This window comes from Bombina bombina, chromosome 6 (assembly GCF_027579735.1).
Source record: "Bombina bombina isolate aBomBom1 chromosome 6, aBomBom1.pri, whole genome shotgun sequence".
Lineage (NCBI taxonomy): Eukaryota > Metazoa > Chordata > Amphibia > Anura > Bombinatoridae > Bombina > Bombina bombina.
The window spans coordinates 1,007,427,511-1,007,448,109 of record NC_069504.1 but is presented as its reverse complement, the minus strand read 5'-3'; the positions used below and the strand labels follow the sequence as shown (position 1 = coordinate 1,007,448,109).

Sequence of the window (20,599 nt, the reverse complement as noted above, 5' to 3'; positions counted from 1 at the left end):
TCTTCAAGCAGTGGTACAGGAAGAAGTCTGCATCCTTCAAGAAAAACATGATTTTCATGCAGGACAATGCTCCATCACACGCGTCCAAGTACTCCACAGCGTGGCTGGCAAGAAAGGGTATAAAAGAAGAAAATCTAATGACATGGCCTCCTTGTTCACCTGATCTGAACCCCATTGAGAACCTGTGGTCCATCATCAAATGTGAGATTTACAAGGAGGGAAAACAGTACACCTCTCTGAACAGTGTCTAGGAGGCTGTGGTTGCTGCTGCACGCAATGTTGATGGTGAACAGATCAAAACACTGACAGAATCCATGGATGGCAGGCTTTTGAGTGTCCTTGCAAAGAAAGGTGGCTATATTGGTCACTGATTGGTTTTTGTTTTGTTTTTGAATGTCAGAAATGTATATTTGTGAATGTTGAGATGTTATATTGGTTTCACTGGTAAAAATAAATAATTGAAATGGGTATATATTTGTTTTTTGTTAAGTTGCCTAATAATTATGCACAGTAATAGTCACCTGCACACACAGATATCCCCCTAAAATAGCTATAACTAAAAACAAACTAAAAACTACTTCCAAAACTATTCAGCTTTGATATTAATGAGTTTTTTGGGTTCATTGAGAACATGGTTGTTGTTCAATAATAAAATGAATCCTCAAAAATACAACTTGCCTAATAATTCTGCACTCCCTGTAGACCAACATCTCTTTAAATAATTACATTAGAAATAAAAAATGTGCACAGAAAATGAATAGGGTTAATTGTACATAAAAGAGTGCATTATTATTTTATATGTTACTCCAGGGGCGTATTATGGCCTAGGCCAACAAGGCCGGTGCCTAGGACAGCAGATTTGGGAGGGGCAGGACATCTGCCCTATCCTGTCTCTAAAAGCCAGCACACAGTACAGTGAGCGATAAAGTGCAGGCTTTTACAGAGAAGACAAGGCATGTGCGCTGATTAAAGTGACACTGAACCCAAATTTCTCTTGCTATCTTTATTTGAAAAAGAAGGCTTCTAAGTTTTTTGGTTCAGTACCCTGGACAGCACTTTTTTATTGGCGGATGAATTTATCCACCAATCAGCAAATACAACGCTGGTTGTTCTCCAAAATTGGGACTGCATTTATACTTACATTCTTTCATTTCAAATAAAGATACCAAGAGAAGAAAATTTGACAATACGGGTAAATTGGAAAGTTGCTTAAAATTTCTCTATCTGAATCATGAAAGAAAAAATTTGGGTTCAGTGTCCCTTTAAGGTCGCTCTTCATGGGCAGTGCTCCTTTAAACATTGCTATATTAAGAGCCGCCAGCATTTTTGCAGTGGAAGCGTTCTTGGTGAGAAACTTGCCCGGGGACATGTTTACTAGGTGAGGTTGGAGGAGAAGACCTTGTATCGATATGCTGCCTTCCTTTGTCAGCTGTGGTGGGTCTGCGAGCGCAGTGCTTATTGCAGGTCTTAGTAGCTAACAAAATGGATGCGTCTGTGCACTGCTTAGATCAGCTTGTGATGTCTAATCATAAACTCTCAGTGCTAATGTATGTTAGCTACTTATAGCAAGCTTTCTCTGCATTCATGTGATGTCTAATCATAAACTCTCAGTGCTAATGTATGTTAGCTACTAATAGCTAGCTTTCTCTGCATTCATGTGATGTCTAATCATAAACTCTCAGTGCTAATGTATGTTAGCTACTTATAGCAAGCTTTCTCTGCATTCATGTGATGTCTAATCATAAACTCTCAGTGCTAATGTATGTTAGCTACTAATAGCTAGCTTTCTCTGCATTCATGTGATGTCTAATCATAAACTCTCAGTGCTAATGTATGTTAGCTACTAATAGCTAGCTTTCTCTGCATTCATGTGATGTCTAATCATAAACTCTCAGTGCTAATGTATGTTAGCTACTAATAGCTAGCTTTCTCTGCATTCATGTGATGTCTAATCATAAACTCTCAGTGCTAATGTATGTTAGCTTCTAATAGCAAGTTTTCTCTGCATTCATGTGATGTCTAATCATAAACTCTCAGTGCTAATGTATGTTAGCTACTTATAGCTAGCTTTCTCTGCATTCATGTGATGTCTAATCATAAACTCTCAGTGCTAATGTATGTTAGCTACTTATAGCAAGCTTTCTCTGCATTCATGAACCCATGGAGTAAATAGTAAATGGACACTTAAAAAGTTTCATTACTTGAATGATGGTAATTACTGTATGTTGTTGCAAGTAAAGGGCAGTGATTGTTTCAAAGTGTATTCTTCTTACCCTCCCTTTCTCTCTCCCTTCCTCCCTCAACTCACTCCCTCCCTTCTTTCTTTCCCTCCCTCCCTTCTTTCTTTCCCTCCCTCCCTTCTTTCTCTCAACTCCCTCTCTTGCTCCCTTCTTTCACTCCTTTCCCTCTCTTCTTTCCCTCCCCCTTTTCTCCTCTCCCTCCCCACTTTTCTCTTATCTCTCTCTCTCCCTTCTTTCCTTTCCCTCCCTTTTCTCCCGTCCCCTTCTTGTCTCTCCTTTCTCTCAGGGAGAAACTGGTATGAGATGCATGCAATTTAACCAACCTGTTTGCAAGTGTTTTGCTAGCCCATTTTCTTTTGAATTGTTATGGAAAAAAAACATTTTATTTAACACACTCACCCAAAAAAATATTGAGGGGAAAAAATGCCTAAAACCTTTGGGCGGTGGGGGGACAGAAGCACAAAAGCTAAATACGCCACTGTGTTACTCTATAGGCCCATGGCCTCAACAAGAACAAATAACTAGAGTACATTACTATCAATGCTTTTTTTATATGTTACTCTATAGGCCCAAGGCCTCGTCAAGAATAAATAACTCAAACAAACATGCTCCTTGCATTCTTCTAAAACAGTGAATAGGTTTAATGCTTTGTAGGAGAGTTTATGGTTTTAAGTTGCTAATAGCAATCAAATGCACCTTAATACACACATCAAGAGGATAGTTGTTCATTGTTCTTGATAGATAGATAGATAGATAGATAGATAGATAGATAGATAGATAGATAGATAGATAGATAGATGACAGACAGACAGAGAGAAATATAGGCAATAGATAGACGATATATAGATGATAGACAGACAGAGAGAAATATAGACGATAGATAGACAGACAGAGATAGATAGAGAGATAGATATAGATAGATTAATAACTGCTAGACCTTTCTCATATAATGTGAATAAAACTTACTGTGGGTTGAATTAATCTCTGCTTGATCAGTCTCTTCCAATCCTTAACGTGCTTGACAAGTAATGATATCTAACACAGCTTTTCAGAGGCTGCTGAGTCCACTTCAATTCAATTTTAATGAGAGGAGGCGCGGGAGTTTTGAGACGTCATGCAGAGTGTGCGTAATTCAGAACTAAACTCATTGCTTCCACTTTCTGCCGTCGTGCAAAAAACTCTGAAATGATCAATATAAACAAGAGAACATTTTAGCTGAATGGCACTTGTGCAAAAAATAAACAAATAAATACATATTTTTTGTTTTTTCTAAAACATAAAAGTATAATGGAAAATGTTCACCATATTGATATGTAGATAAATGATAATTCTCCCGTATTAAAGCAAAGACAAATTTAGAAAGACAAATTTAAACTTTCATGATTTAAACAGAGCTGCAATTTCAAGAGACTTTTAAATTTGCTGCTATTAACAAATATATGGCTAGATTATGGGTCTTGCGTTATGAGTAAAAAAGCAGCGTTAAGCCTCATAATGCTGCTTTTTTACTACCGCTGGTATTACGGGTCTTGCAGATATAGGGGCACCGCACACTTTTTTGGCCTTACCGCAAATCAACTTACGTAAATTGCGTATAGTTTTTTTTCTATGGGACTTCCATAGCGGCGGTATTACGAGCTTGTCCTGGGAGGCCAAAAAGTGAGCGTTACACCCTATCCCGTCAAGATACGTAACGCATTTTAAAGTCAGTAGTTATGAGTTTTACATTACAACGCTGTAGAATAAAACTCATAACTAAAGTGCTAAAAAGTACACTAACACCCATAAACTACCTATTAACCCCTAAACCGAGGCCCTCCCGCATCGCAAACACTATAATAAAATTATTAACCCCCTAATCTGCCGCTCCCGACATCGCCGCCACTATTCCAATCAGCCAATAGAATGCCAGCTCAATCCTATTGGCTGATTGCCTCAGCCAATAGGATTTTTTCAACCTTAATTCCGATTGGCTGATTCTGGAAGAAGACGTCGATTGAAGAGGATGCTCCGCGCCGGATGACTTGAAGATGGAGACGCTCTGCGCCGGATGGATGAAGATAGAAGATGCCGTCTGGATAAAGACTTCTGCCCGTCTGGAGGACCACTTCTCCCAGCTTGGATGAAGACTTCTCCTGGCTTCATTGAGGACTTCTCCCGGCTTCGTTGAGGATGGATGTCGGATCTTCAAAACTGTAAGTGGATCTTCAGGGGTTAGTGTTAGGTTTTTTAAGCGTTTATTGGGTGGGTTTTATTTTTAGGTTAGGGCTTTGGGCCACAATAGAGCTAAATGCCCTTTTAAGGGCAATGCCCATCCAAATGCCCTTTTCAGGGCAATGGGGAGCTTAGGTTTTTTTAGTTAGGGTTTTATTTGGGGGGTTTGGTTGTGTGGGTGGTGGGTTTTACTGTTGGGGGGGTTGTTTGTATTTTTTTTTCAGCTAAAAGAGACGATTTTTTTTGGGGCAATGCCCCGCAAAAGGCCCTTTTAAGGGTTATTGGTAGTTTAGTTTAGGCTAGGGTTTTTTTTTATTTTGGGGGGGCTTTTTTATTTTAATAGGGCTATTAGATTAGGTGTAATTAGTTTAAATATCTTGTAATTTGTTTTTTATTTTCTGTAATTTAGTGTGTTTTTTTTCTAATTTAGGTAATTGTATTACATTTATTTAATTATATTTAATTTAGGGAATTTATTTAATTGTAGGGTTAGGTTAGGTGTTAGTGTAACTTAGGTTAAGTTTTATTTTACAGGTAAATTTGTATTTATTTTAGCTAGGTAGTTATTAAATAGTTAATAACTATTTAGTAACTATTCTACCTAGTTAAAATAAATACAAACTTGCCTGTAAAATAAAAATAAACCCTAAGATAGATACAATGTAACTATTAGTTATATTGTAGCTAGCTTAGGGTTTGTTTTACAGGTAAGTATTTAGTTTTAAATAGGAATAATTTAGTTATTAATAGTAAGTTTTCTTTAGATTTATTTTAATTATATTTAAGTTAGGGGTGTTAGGGTTAGACTTAGGTTTTGGAGTTAATAAATTTAGTATAGTGGCGGTGACGTTGGGGGCAGCAGATTAGGGGTTAATAAATGTAGGTAGGTGGTGGCGATGTTAGGGGCTGCAGATTAGGGGTTAATAATATTTAACTAGTTAAATATGCAAGAAAAAAGCATACACCTTAAAAGTACTCCTAGGTCAAAATGCAAGCTTGTTGCAAGTAACAATCACTAAGCTGATGATCCAAGGATGGTATACGGGAATAGGAATTTTGACTAAATCTAAAATATAACTTTTATTGGGTTCAAAAAATTAAAATAGGAAAAATTGATTAAAACCACACTTAAGTACCGACTGTAGTTAGTAAATAGTCAATAGCCACTTATTAGTTAGATTAACAGGTCATCTTTACTAAAGTGCAAGAATCACGTACCAGTCAGTAATATTACATCACAGTTGAATATCGAGATGTAATGGTAGATGTTACTTAGCACTCTTTATAGGTTAATGTGTGAGAGAGTAGATAGTATGTCCCTGTTTGATTAAACAGGTAAGTTTGACCGTTAATGGTTGATCGATATTTAAGATTCAGGTTATGGTATGAAACGAACTTAAACTGGATATACTGACTCAGTAAATAACACGAAATTATGTATATATATATATATATATATATATATATATATATATATATATGTATTCTCCTCCTAAATTATTATGTGAGTAACGGTAATAATGGAAACGTTAACACAATATTAGGAGAGAGGTTGTGCTTTACTCTTAGTCGTCTCGTGTACCCAGTATTATCATATACATTCAAAGTTTGTTATAGTGAAACCGGATGCTCTTAACAATTACAAGTAGATTACCTAGATATTGGGAATACCAGGATCGACTAGTTTGTTATATTTGATATATTCTATACTGATTGTGCATGATATGATATTAGTGAACAGAATGTTAGAGGTGGCTAATTACTACTCAAATTGTAGTTAGTCCGACAAGTTAATGTATGCCTACTGTTTATACAGAGTAAATGCAGTATCAGATGTGCCACTAATCCCATTCAGTCTCGTGCTTGTTACTGAAAAATCACAGTATTATCAAAAGATCCACTCAAAGTGTTATAAATCAAACACTCCCATAATCTAGTATTTTGTATTATATGCTTGCCCCACTTAATTATTGTACAAAAATAAAAAATAGATTAAATAGTTTCACAAATATTGGGCATGGTCATAATACCAAGTTTCACAATGTGTGTTAAGAAGTATTACTAATGATTGTAACAGTGATACCATAAACCTGATATTAACAGCAAGTGAGTGTGTGGTAATTCAAGTGTACTTTATGTTGATGAAAGTGTCATTCGGCGCAGCCGTTTGAGTTATGACCGCTCATTTATATTTCTCTTTTCTGGTTTCTCTATAGGAGTTTTCCTGTTTTATTAAGCAAGTAAATACACACACACATATGATCATAGTATGTTTATTACTGATTTACTTAAGCAACTTAACATTAAATCAGTTTGAGGTTCCAATACAACACACGACTAATCGCAAATATGGTATACAATGTTTTGCTTCTATTCATAAATGAAGACTTATGAAACAAACCTCACTACTTATAAATATACACTAGATTGTATCTAGTTCGTATATCTTATATTTGACATCGTCCTTTCATTTACCCTGGTTGTTTATAATAAGAGAATTTGCTTATAGTCTGGCATTTAAACGAGTGTGCCTCTCTTACCCCATGCAGTCACTAAACAGTTAACTATCACAGACACTATCCTGCAAATATCCTCCTTATTATGACACATACATCTCAACCGTCAATGATAGGTCAGAAGGTGTATGCACGCCTATTGGGGGTGTGATTCTTATCAGCCTTAAATAGCCGAATACTGTGCGGCGCGTTCACCTTTGAAAAAGCCACACTAAGTGGCGAAACATTTTAGGGACGTTAGGGCAATGGTGAGGAGTCCTAGGAGCTCCTGTGTTTTAGACAAGCCTTAATCTACCGTTTCATTACTGTAGTCATTATTTGGAGTATTAATCTACTCTCCTAATACCCAGTAGGATATAACTATTTCTAGCCAATACGAGTTATCCTGCATTAACCTTTTAGTGTGATTGTGAGTGTATGTATGGAAGCTTGTTACGGAGCGTTACTTCAATTTTAGATTTAAAATAGTGCACGGTCAATATATATTTAACCTTATTTAGCTTACGCCTCTAACGCAAGACTAATGCCTTATTTACCTCATATAATCTAAAGCTGTTTGAGTCAACACCATCAGCAGGTACATCTGCTAATACCATAAGGTGAATAGACCGTACTACAGAGCCGCTGTAAACATATGACAGTGGACCTGAGATTTATACAACCGGAGATTAAATACAAGGGAAACCTTTAATATAACGTTATAACAAGCATAGACTAACAATACCGTTAGTATATTAACTACCATTGCTATATGATAACTAAACCAACCTCCGCTTGTATTTTTAACATCCGGGTGGCACTTGAGATTTGTACTCATTGAAACAGCTTTAAGAGGCGTACTACCGCCATAATTTAAATACCGGCACTTAGCAACAGCTAAAATCAGCTACTAGTAACTAAAGTATAATACTAAATATAAATGAGCGGTCATAACTCAAACGGCTGCGCCGAATGACACTTTCATCAACATAAAGTACACTTGAATTACCACACACTCACTTGCTGTTAATATCAGGTTTATGGTATCACTGTTACAATCTATAGTGATACTTCTTAACACACATTGTGAAACTTGGTATTATGACCATGCCCAATATTTGTGAAACTATTTAATCTATTTTTTATTTGTGTACAATAATTAAGTGGGGCAAGCATATAATATAAATCAAACACTCCCATAATCTAGTATTTTGTAACACTTTGAGTGGATCTTTTGATAATACTGTGATTTTTCAGTAACAAGCACGAGACTGAATGGGATTAGTGGCACATCTGATACTGCATTTACTCTGTATAAACAGTAGGCATACATTAACTTGTCGGACTAAATACAATTTGAGTAGTAATCAGCCACCTCTAACATTCTGTTCACTAATATCATATCGTGCACAATCAGTATAGAATATATCAAATATAACAAACTAGTCGATCCTGGTATTCCCAATATCTAGGTAATCTACTTGTAATTGTTAAGAGCATCCGGTTTCACTATAACAAACTTTGAATGTATATGATAATACTGGGTACACGAGACGACTAAGAGTAAAGCACAACCTCTCTCCTAATATTGTGTTAACGTTTCCATTATTACCGTTACTCACATAATAATTTAGGAGGAGAATACATATATATATATATACATAATTTCGTGTTATTTACTGAGTCAGTTTATCCAGTTTAAGTTTGTTTCATACCATAACCTGAATCTTAAATATCGCTCAACCATTAACGGTCAAACTTACCTGTTTAATCAAACAGGGACATACTATCTACCAGTGATGTGCAGTCACTAGAGGCAAGTGAGGCAGTGCTTCACCTCTCATATGGGCAAAAAAAAATATATATTTTTTTTTATTGGCTTTAAAAAAAAAATAAAAAAAATTTCCCCAGCATTTTTTTTTTCACAGCTATATGTTGTGCAATGGAGAGGCACAATCAGGTCTGCCCACCATTACACAACATACTGCGCCACCTACTGGATGAAATTGGTTAAGATCATTGCATGGCCCATTAACTGCTTATTTGAGGCAGTCCTATTTGGTCTGAACCAATCCAGTGAGAGGCATTAGTAAGTGGAACTTAGGGTTGGGGCTGGATGTTAAATCATATAAAACAAAACAAAAACAGAAAAAAACAACTTTCATATATTTTGTTGCTGTCCTGTGAACCTGCTAGCTTTGCTAAAGTGAAAAAGAGAGTTCTGTTCTTCCCCTCTAAGTGCAGTGGAATGTGCCACTGTCACTTCCTGAATCATTATACAGAGCAGGAAGAGAGGCAGAGAGAGCAGTGTTTCAGCCACATCTTATTAAAGTAAGCTTTTACTGATAGGGATTCTGTTAGTGAAAATGATAATTTAATGAATGTGGTTTAGTGTTTTTTTACTCTTTTACAGCAAAGGATCGTTTTTGTATTTTGTTTACTCAAAATTTACACCCACTAAGTTAGCAGCTTGCCTCTGTACTTCACACTAAATTATAGTCTCACTTTATGAACTCTCTGTAGCTCTGCTGTTTAATTACTTAAAAATGCAGTGGTCCCTCTTCCCCCCCCCCCCTTGTGTGTGTGTGTGTCTGTCTCTCTCTATCTATCCATCTATCTCCTTATGTGTTGTTCTCCTCCATGGTCTCTTTCTCTCTCTGTCTCTCTTCCTCCCCCTCTGACTCTCTCATCCCTTATGTGTCTCTCTAACCCTCTGTGTGGGATTGTGTCTCTCTCTCTGTGTCACTCTCTAAACCTCTGTGTGTTATTGTCTCTCTCTCTCTAACCCTCTGTGTGTGATTGTGTCTCTCTCTCTAACCCTCTGTGTGTGATTGTGTCTCTCTCTCTCTCTTTCTCTCTCTCTCTAACCCTCTGTGTATGATTGTGTCTCTCTTTCTCACCCTCTGTGTGTGATTGTGTCTCTCTCTTTCTCTCTCTCTAACCCTCTGTGTATGATTGTGTCTCTCTTTCTCTCTCTCTAACCCTCTGTGTGTGATTGTGTCTCTCTCTCTAACCCTCTGTGTGTGATTGTGTCTCTTTCTCTCTGTCTAACCCTCTGTGTGTGATTGTGTCTCTCTCTCTCTTTCTCTCTCTCTAACCCTCTGTGTGTGATTGTGTCTCTCTTTCTTTCTCTCTCTCTCTCTAACCCTCTGTGTGTGATTGTGTGTCTCTATTTCTCTCTCTAACCCTCTGTGTGTGATTGTGTCTCTCCTTCTCTCTCTCTCTCTCTCTCTCTCTCTCTCTCTCTCTCTCTCTCTCTCTCTCTCTCTAACCCTCTGTGTGTGATTGTGTCTCTCTCTCTCTCTTTCTCTCTCTCTAACCCTCTGTGTGTGATTGTGTCTCTCTCTTTCTCTCTCTCTCTCTAACCCTCTGTGTATGATTGTGTGTCTCTCTCTCTATTTCTCTTTCTCTAACCCTCTGTGTGTGATTGTGTCTCTCTCTCTAACCCTGTGTGTGTGATTGTGTGTCTCTCTCTCTCTCTAACCCTCTGTGTGTGATTGTGTCTCTTTCTCTCTCTCTCTAACCCTCTGTGTGTGATTGTCTCTTTCTCTCTCTAACCCTCTGTGTGTGATTGTGTCTCTCTTTCTAACCCTCTGTGTGTGATTGTGTCTCTCTCTCTAACCCTCTGTGTGTGATTGTGTCTCTCTCTCACCCTCTGTGCGTGATTGTGTCTCTTTCTCTCTCTCTCTAACCCTCTGTGTGCGATTGTCTCTCTCTCTCTTTCTCTCTCTAACCCTCTGTGTGTGATTGTGTGTCTCTCTCTAACCCTCTGTGTGTGATTGTGTCTCTTTCTCTCTCTCTCTAACCCTCTGTGTGTGATTGTCTCTTTCTCTCTCTAACCCTCTGTGTGTGATTGTGTCTCTCTTTCTAACCCTCTGTGTGTGATTGTGTCTCTCTCTCTAACCCTCTGTGTGTGATTGTGTCTCCCTCTCTCTCTCTCTCACCCTCTGTGTGTGATTGTGTCTCTCTCTCTTTATTTCTCTCTCTCTAACCCTCTGTGTGTGATTGTCTCTCTCTTTCTCTCTCTCTCTCTCTAACCCTCTGTGTGTTATTGTCTCTCTCTCTCTCTCTCTCTCTCTTTCTCTCTCTCTAACCCTCTGTGTGTGATTGTGTCTCTCTCTCTCTCTCTTTCTCTCTAACCCTCTGTGTCTCTCTCCCCCCTGCCTTTCCCTTTCCCCCCGAGTGCTTTTCTGTGTTTCTGTCTACCTTTTATTTATTTAATTAATGAATTGGTAGTGCCATCTGATGGTGTGGCTTTATTTAAAGGGGTGGGGTCAAGCGCCCCACCATCTTTAAATTTCACCAGCCGCCACTGGATCAAGACATTTTTATATTTACTGAATAATGAAAGAATCTATAAGCATAATTTGCAGCATTAAAGTAAAAAGTATGTTTTAAACATATTTTAATGGGCATGGATTTTTAGATCTCATAATCAGAGCAAGCATTGTGTTATCTGGCAAGAGTTTCTGTTACAATCCTTTAAGACTAAGTTGACCAGTTTTCCAAGACACCATTTAAAGGGACATGAAACCAATATGAAATCCATATGCAAATTTAAATAACTTTCCAATTTACATCTAATATCTAATTGTCTTCATTCTTTTGATATCCTTTGTTGAAAATCATATCTAAATATGCGCAGTAGCTGCTGATTGGTGGCTGCACATATATATCTCATGTGATTAGTTCACCCATGTGCATTGCTATCTCTTCAACAAAGGATATCTAAAGAATGAAGACGTATCCTAGCCACTGCCTCACCAGGCTCTGACGTCACTGCACGTCATTGCTATCTACTCTACTCTCTCACTCATTAACCTATAAAGAGTGCTAAGTAACATCTACCATTACATCTCGATATTCAACTGTGATGTAATATTACTGACTGGTACGTGATTCTTGCACTTTAGTAAAGATGACCTGTTAATCTAACTAATAAGTGGCTATTGACTATTTACTAACTACAGTCGGTACTTAAGTGTGGTTTTAATCAATTTTTCCTATTTTAATTTTTTGAACCCAATAAAAGTTATATTTTAGATTTAGTCAAAATTCCTATTCCCGTATACCATCCTTGGATCATCAGCTTAGTGATTGTTACTTGCAACAAGCTTGCATTTTGACCTAGGAGTGCTTTTAAGGTGTATGCTTTTTTCTTGCATATTTAAGTATTCAAATTCATACACTAAGCACCCACATCTAGCCGTATTTCGTTGGCATAATTAAAGATATAAACAGGTCTATAACACACAAGTAGTGCCATTGGTAATTTTTGGTAAATTTATCCAATATTTAACTAGTGTTTGCGATGTGGGAGTGTGGCGGTTTAGGGGTTAATATGTTTATTATAGTGGTGGCGATGTCCGGAGCGGCAGATTAGGGGTTAATAAGTATAATGCAGGTGTTGGCCATGTCGGGGGCGGCAGATTAGGGGTTAATAATTGTAAGGTTAGGGGTGTTTAGACTCGGGGTTCATGTTAGGGTGTTAGGTGTAAACATAAATTTATTTCCCCATAGGAATCAATGGGGCTGCGTTACTGAGCTTTATGCTGCTTTTTTGCAGGTGTTAGACTTTTTCTCAGCCGGCTCTCCCCATTGATGTCTATGGGGAAATCGTGCACGAGCACATACAACCAGCTCACTGCTGACTTAAGCAGCGCTGGTATTGGAGTGCTGTATGGAGCTCAATTTTGCTCTACGCTCACTTCTGGCCTTTTAACGCCGGGTTTGTAAAAACCTGTAATACCAGCGCTGTAGGGAAGTGAGCGGTGACAATAACGTGCAAGTTAGCACTGCTCCTCTCATAACGCAAGACTCATTATCTAGCTGATATTTAGTAGGCTCATGAGCAGCCATGCACTACTGAATGAATGCTGGTAATTGGCTCCAACACACATATGCCTCTTGCCATTTGCTCACCAGCTGTGTATAGCTAGCTCCCAGTAGTGCATTACTGAACTACAAGTGACTCTATGTGTTTGGCCCTGTTGTAAGAATTAAAGGGACAGTCAAGTCCAAAAAAAACTTTCATGTTTCAAATAGGGCATGTAATTTGAAACAACTTTCCAATTTACTTTTATCACCAATTTTGCTTTGTTCTTTTGGTATTCTTAGTTGAAAGCTAGACCTAGGAAGGCTCATATGATAATTTCTAAGCCCTTGAAGGCCGCCTCTAATCACATGCTTTTGTATTTGCTTTTCACAGCAGGGGAGAGCTAGTTCAGGTAAACCCTATAGATAACATTGTGAGCACGCCCGTGGATTGTGGCAGACACTGCACTAATTGGCTAAAATGAAAGTCAATAGATAATAAATAAAATGTCATGTGACCAGGGGCTGTCAGAAGATGCTTAGATACAAATTAATCACAGAGGCAAAAAGTGTATTATTATAACTTTGTTGGTTATGCAAAACTGGGGAATGGGTAATAAAGGGATTATCTATCTTTTAAAACAACAAAAATTCTGGTGTTGACTGTCCCTTTAAACAGAACATTTTTATTATTGCACCAGTACTTGAATATAAAACATAGTGCATTTCCTTTTTGCATCCGTATCTCCCATCATTCACCATTTTCCATGTTTTAGGTAAATGCATTAAGCAACAACTCTATTTTTCTATGAAATATAGAGATGTCAAAACCATTGTTTTTCTTTTTCTTTTCTTTTTGCTGCATCAGAGATAGTATACAAATCTTTCTTTTGTATAAAAAATGTTTTTCTTTTGTGCAAAATAAAACTTTTTTTGTTGGTGGACAATTGTCTCTGACCATCAATACTACTGTGGTTTAGTTTGCAAATCAGCCAATGAGCATTAATACTGCACTATGATTGGAGTATACATTTGTTGCTAGCTTTATATAAAGCAAAGCAGTTTTTACCAAACCTTTGTCCATGCAAACTAAAAAAATATTTTAACATTGAACTTTTCTTTTCATAAATAATCTTGACTTGCCACTTCCCTTTAAATCATTACATTCCTCTTGCTAATTCTTTCCCTGATTATAAGTCAGCATGGTCTCCTTTATTCTGCAATCGAAGAAGTGCAGAAACTATGACGTCCCAAGCGATTGTTGATCGGGGAAAAGCAAAAGGAAGGTAAGGATTAAAAAGATTTAAAGCAGAAATTGATTTTTCCAATGTATTTAAAAAAAAATAAAACCTACAAATCACTGAGCAAAGAAAACAGTACTGACTGCTAAGATAACTAGCCACTGACTGCTATGAGTTTAAGTTTAGCCCCTACAAAATGCATTTCAGTCCTTTCATTGCAGCAAGGGGTTAACTAGTCCTCCATGCTGTTGAACAAATTATAATACTGGCCATATCTCATTTACAAGCCTGGGTGGATCAGCCAAATAAAAAAAATGTACCCATATGCATGGGCCATAAGAAATCATTATTCCTGTCACTTGGCAACAAGTACACAACATCTTAATTCAGAGCCATTATAATAATTCAGTAGTAAGCATCATTTTAATTGAAAACTTTTCTAAAGCTTCCAGATTATCTAAATTGTCTCATCAGTACTGCAAGGTCCAACAAAGGACAGAAAGGCAAATTGTGGTCCTGGATACGGAGAGACATACATTACATTATAATGCCCCCCAAAAAAGTGTTTGCATGATTTCTTTGAATGCTGTAAATCCTGTTATCCAGCATTTATTTTTGATAGCCTAATTTTTGGGATATCCTCATGTGATAAAATCTGTGTCTGAGTAACAGATTAATCTGTTCTGACAAATGGATATTGCTAATATCTAGTCTGTATTTAGTCACCAAAAATAAACTTTTCAAAATTGTGTTTTGTCTCCTTTTAGAATTTTGAAAAAGTAGGTAAAAATGTTTCACATTGAAAAAATAGGTATAAATTCATCTGACTGTGTAAAAGGCTAATCAAAAGAATAAGGTTTGAAAATCAAGGGTTAACTTGTGTTTGTTTTAAAGTGCTAAAACTGGCTTTGCTTTGGCTGACTAAAAATTTAGGACTTAATGTTTTTATTAGTTTTAATAGGCACTTTCAATCCATCTCTGTATCTCCAGGTAATGATTGATAAGTATGACTTCACCTTTGGTTGGGAATACACAACTCATTCATATTTAATGTTGCTTTATTTGGTCTTGCCCCCAAACAATAAGTTCAAAGAAGACTGTCCTTATAGAATAGAAAAACAAAACAAAAGCAACTACACTAATAAATCAAAATATATTCTTATTCAAATAAGGTGACTTTTCCCTCACAAATGACCTCAGCAAACAATGCATTGGCTAAATTATGGGGGTTCTAGTGAAAAAAGCAAAAAAGAGTGAGTGCACCTATAAATTTAATAACTCTATTACTAAACACTGCTTCAACCCTGGATTGACATAAATTCCTCCAAACAAATGTCAGGTATGAAATGGTGTGAACAGATTAGGGAGCACTAATTGTTTTTCCAAAAAATGTATATATATATATATATATATATATATATATATATATATATATATATATATATCACAAATAGTGTTAAAAACCGTGTAATCAGTATATATGAAATCAGTAAATTTTAAATAGTATTTGTAGGATAGGATTCAAATCGATATTGTGGATACAGTGCTGAGGTAAGAGAAGTGTTAATTAAATAAATAATGATTTATTTATTTATTGATGTTTGAATGAAGAGGAGATATATAAATTGATGTAAAAATAATTTAATAAAACAAATAAAATTGTAATAAACAAAGGATTATAATACCATATCAATAATTTATTTTTTTAAAAATAGTGTATTCTGTCATAGAGAGTAAATATATCAAAAGCACGATGTTAAAATATTAGAATCTGATATATGAGATATCTATATATGAGTGATAACAAAAGAATACAGTAAATCGACACAATGAATCAAATGCCAAATGTATCAGTGAAGTGATCATAAGAATATATATATATCCACTGCAACATCGCTTTGCAGTGAAACAAAATTCTAGATGTACATTTATTTATATTCAACAAATTAGCAACATGTAACAGTTAAAAAGTACTAATAATTAAAATGCTGAGCTCGAGAAATAAGAATCACACTGCAGTGGATAAAAACAAACACTCTTAAAATTATATTTGGTGTTTGAAAAAACTTTGATTAATGGCCAAATATTAAGTGAGTTCCGTATATGTAAAAGTTCCGTATATGTAAAAATTATTTGGAAAATATAAGGAACTCTGAAGAAAGTACCTGTGCAGTGGTCTCTCTGTTTTTCAAATAATGGCAAGCCGTTACGGATTGTAGCTGTATGTCCGTCTCTTTTTAATTATAGATCCGTGGTGAGTTCTGACCCGAACTTCTGGGTTACAGCTGATGGCGGGTCACTAGTAGTGACGTGTGATGATGATTGCTGATAGGGTAAAAAAGAAAAGCCCTTATCTGTTCCAAAGATTATTATGATAGTAGGCAATTCTAGTATGCAGGAGTCCCTTTGTACAAATCAAAGCCGCTTTGTGTAGATTGCGGGATATTGATTGCGGGCCTGACTTCTGTGGTTGAAGTTAGTTTCGGGTGCTATTAGTAATAGCTTGCTTGCTCGCCTGCTTGTTGTTAGATCTTCTGTTGTTAGATCCTCAGTAGGCTACTGTTGCAGCTTCCAATGGCAAACGATTATAGTTGGAATCGGGTGCTATTAGTAATAGCTTGCTTGCTCGTCTGTATGTTGGATCTCAACTCAGTGAAATCGATATGGAAAAGTTAGCAGAGCTGTTGTTTCCTGGGCAAAAGATTAAATTATGGGTTTCTAGGTAAGAAAATACAAATATTATTTTCAATGGTGTAAATGTTTTGTTCTAAAATCTGTTTTAAACGTAGATCCCTAATGCCACTGCAGTGCTGCTCAAAATAGCTTTAAGGAATAGCAGGGATATATATTATATCTTTACCATAACATATATTGAGATTGCTTAAGTCTGTAAATAAAAAATTGATTTTTTTTTTTTCAATTAAAATGTGACTCTTCAGGCCTCAATATCCTTCCTACCAGAAGAAACTTAAGAGTTCTGTGAATTCTGATTAGCAGTGATCCATAACTAAGCTTTAGTGTCATCCATGGTACTGATATCGCATATACGCTGTGCATTGCCAACAGGAACTCTGTATATATTTTTGTTTGCCAAAAGGAAATAGGCAGCCTAGAAGCCCAGAATAAGTTCCCAAAAAACAAATGTAAGATACATGTAGTAAGTATAACACACACATAGCTATTAGCTCATTATTTTAATGTCACAGAAATAAAGCCTTATGGCAATGTCTAAACACACAATCAATGCAACAAAACAGCTAGGAACAATTTCAGAAATCATTCCTGTAGTGTATTGCTAGTGAAATGTAATGACTGCGATTGGATGTGATAATAATATATTTGACTTTTCATTCTACCTGCATACTAAAGAAGCCATTTTTTAAATAAGGTTGGGTTACTGATCACTTACACTGAATACAATTTTTGTGTTATTGGAATGAAAGGGAACATCCATTGATTTTGCCATAAACTACTACTTTGTCGAGATAATGATTGCTTTTCTCTTTATTTTTATTACACTGGAACATGCATATATCCTATGTCTCTCATTTACTTTCAAAGCTTACATACTGTCTAAAAAGTAAAAATGTAAATTAGCTTCTTGAAAGCATTACCCAGTTTTAGTACATTTTAGAATTGTAATCCCTTTCAAGACACTTAAGGGTGATACATTGCAGCACTCTATGGGGCCCATTTAACAAGCTCCGTATGGAGCTTGTGGGCCCGTGTTTCTTGCGAGTCTTCAGGCTCGCCAGAAACACAAGTTATGGAGCTGCGGTCTAAAGCTCTGAGCAGGCAGACAGGAATCGGCAGAAATCAACCCGATCGAGTACGATCGGGTTGATTGACACCCCCTGCTGGCGGCCGATTGGCCGCGAGTCTGCAGGGGGCGGCGTTGTACCAGCAGCTCTTGTGAGCTGCTGGTGCAATGCTGAATACAGAGAGCGTATTGCTCTCCGCATTCAGCGAGGTCTTGCGGACCTGATCCGCAGTGTCGGATCAGGTCCACAAGACCTTTCTTAAATAGGGGCCTATGGATGCAAAATGTTTAAAGAACAAATATGATTCATAGGAATTATTTTAAATTATACTTGTATGTGTCTCTGGACTGGTTTCCTGTGAGAGAACAGGTACTTCCTTGCCACTTAAAACAAAAGCTACTTGATGGACAAGGGGCTGACAAATCCCAAAGACCAGTTGAATGCTATTTCCTTCAGCCTCCTATCACTTTGGATTCTACTTTCTATACACTTTCATTAGTTTTTACCAAAAAAAATTGTGCAACCTTTCTTCTACACGGTTTTATATATTTCTGAGGCTCTATATCCTAAAAATGGAGAAAACATTGATAAAGAATGGAGAAGAGATAACTGAAGAACAGAATAAGAGCACAGATGTATGTGGAGGAAAAGATGAGAAATATATTAGAGAGCGAAAGAAAGAAACAGAGAGGGCCTAATGATCGGAAGTTTGCCGGCATGGAAAAAAATCAATCAAAATCTTTGGGGTGTTTTTCTTAGCATTATATTGTAATATATGTGTCTCATTTTCAAAACCAGAACCCAGCACAGCTAGATAAACAGCTTTCAAGAAAAAATTTGCCTTTATAAAATAGTTTGAGGGACCTCACAGTGCAGAGACTTCTTGCCAGTGCAGAGAACTTTAGATCATAAAGCTCTGAGAAAGAAATGCTCATACTCTTTATTCACATGAGCTGTAGATTCCATTCTATTGTACTGCCACAAATGACCATTATGAGAGCTATCTTGGTTACAAGTCTAAGGTTACAAACACAAAATATTGCAGCACTAAATGTTGTGCCAATGCTGCTACTTAAAGGGACATAAAACAGGTTGATATCTGTGCATATCCTAAAAGGGCTAAATAATTAAAAAGAGTTTGCATAAAAAAATTTGTTTAAAAATTGCTGGCAAGTATTTTAAAATAATTTTCATAAATAAGCAAAATTAATTACATAGCTAAGCTGCCTGGAGCAGCCAACTCCACCCACCCTTATCAGTTTAGACACAGGCATTGTATTTCAACTGAGTTCACAGCTTCTAGGCATGCTCCAGCAGATAATCCCTATGCATTTTAGCATTCTACCAAAAGAACAATAGATATAGATACAGTCATAGAAGGAAATGTGTGGGGGGAGTTAGAGCTTTACAATTCAGAAACTAAAAAGAAAGGGTTAATGGCGAGGCACTGCAGTATAAATTTGCAGGTAAAGTAATTAAAGTACATATTATTATATTTTGTCTCTATCTAAACTTGTTTTATGTCCCATAAAATGAAACAATTAACTCTCACAATAGCGTATTATAAGTACAAAAACTATACTTATGGTCTCAGTCCATCTGTGATAAAAAGTATATTAATATAACTGTGTTGGTTATGCAAAACTGGGGAATGGGTAATAAAGGGATTAGCTATCTTTTTAAACAATACAAATTCTGGTGTAGACTGTCCCTTTAACTATGTGTTTAATCCATTTACAGAGTTTAAACAAATAGCTGTATACAAGCAACCGTGCAATAATAAAATGCTCTAACACATTAGAGCATTTCTTTTTTTTTTGCATTTTTATGTCCCTTTAACATTTCAAACCCTCTGAACCTGACCTGTGTCTAAGGGTTAACTTGTGGTATATCTAGACCTCAGATCACTTACATTCAATGCTTAACAAAACAAAAGACTATAAAACGTTCCCATTAAATGTAAATTGTTGTCTTTATTTGCAGATGTCAGCAAGGGTAACCCAGACTGTAAGGGACGTATTGGGATTAACAATGATTTCAGTCTATTTCAGACTGAGCTTGGCTGCTATTCCTACATAACGACAGTTTTGTATTTTTCAGATACATTACAGAGTTATTAGTTTAATTTAGTGGCCACCGCTGTTACCAGACAGTGCTGGGACTGATATATTTTGTGGGTGCCTGCTTAATTCAACTGGGTAGTTATTTTCTGCTATATCGCCCCAGGCTGGCAGCAGCTGTTCTCAAAGGGTTAGAACAGACCTGCTGGACTTGGACTTGTGGTGACATCCAGAACTAGTGAGGATCTGGACAGAGAGGCAGAGCTGTTCAAGCGAGCCTTGATGAAGCAGACGTAATCTTGCCCAGCCTCAGGCTCTAAGTCTGCTCTGCCTGCTTCTATTGAGGGAGGGAGATAATAACCAGAGCTGAGTGAGATCCCTTAGACCGGTGCAATTAAAAAGGCTGATTTCAGCTGCTGGGAATGGCAAACACAAGCGAGGGAGAGTGAGACTTATTAGAGCGACACAAGGCAATAAAGCAGGCGAAACAAACAGCAGTCTAGCACTAATTAGGAACGTGCACTGAGTGAATTGCTGAAGGTATATTCCAATGGGTAGCACGATCAGCATGTTTGCTGCAAGCCAAATAGGAAAGACTCCTTCCCTAATTCAGAAATTTAGCTCATTATAGGAGTGAGATGAAGTCAAGGTAGGGAGTGAAGAACCACCAATGATCGTGCGTCACCCAGCAGGGGGGGGTATTTGTAAGCTCTGGGGAATGAAAGCATTGCAGCCTAAAAAAGACAGAGTAACTCTTTCAGGGGGAGACTAAAG

The 20,599-nt window shown here is 36.9% G+C and overlaps 1 protein-coding gene across 2 annotated transcripts in view; it reads right to left on the bottom strand.

Annotated features, from left to right (window-relative positions):
* The window catches only part of SGCD (sarcoglycan delta), a 1,642,153-nt gene that overhangs the window by 1,423,134 nt on the left and 198,420 nt on the right, over positions 1 to 20,599 (bottom strand). Inside the window, exons 2-3 of one of the 2 annotated variants that reach the window (XM_053718720.1) lie at positions 16,170 to 16,695; positions 3,207 to 3,420 (exon numbers count right to left, since the gene is read on the bottom strand). The gene's annotated coding sequence lies outside the window, so the exon portion shown is untranslated. The remainder of the gene's footprint in view (positions 1 to 3,206; positions 3,421 to 16,169; positions 16,696 to 20,599) is intronic. The other variant, XM_053718718.1, reaches the window with a different exon arrangement.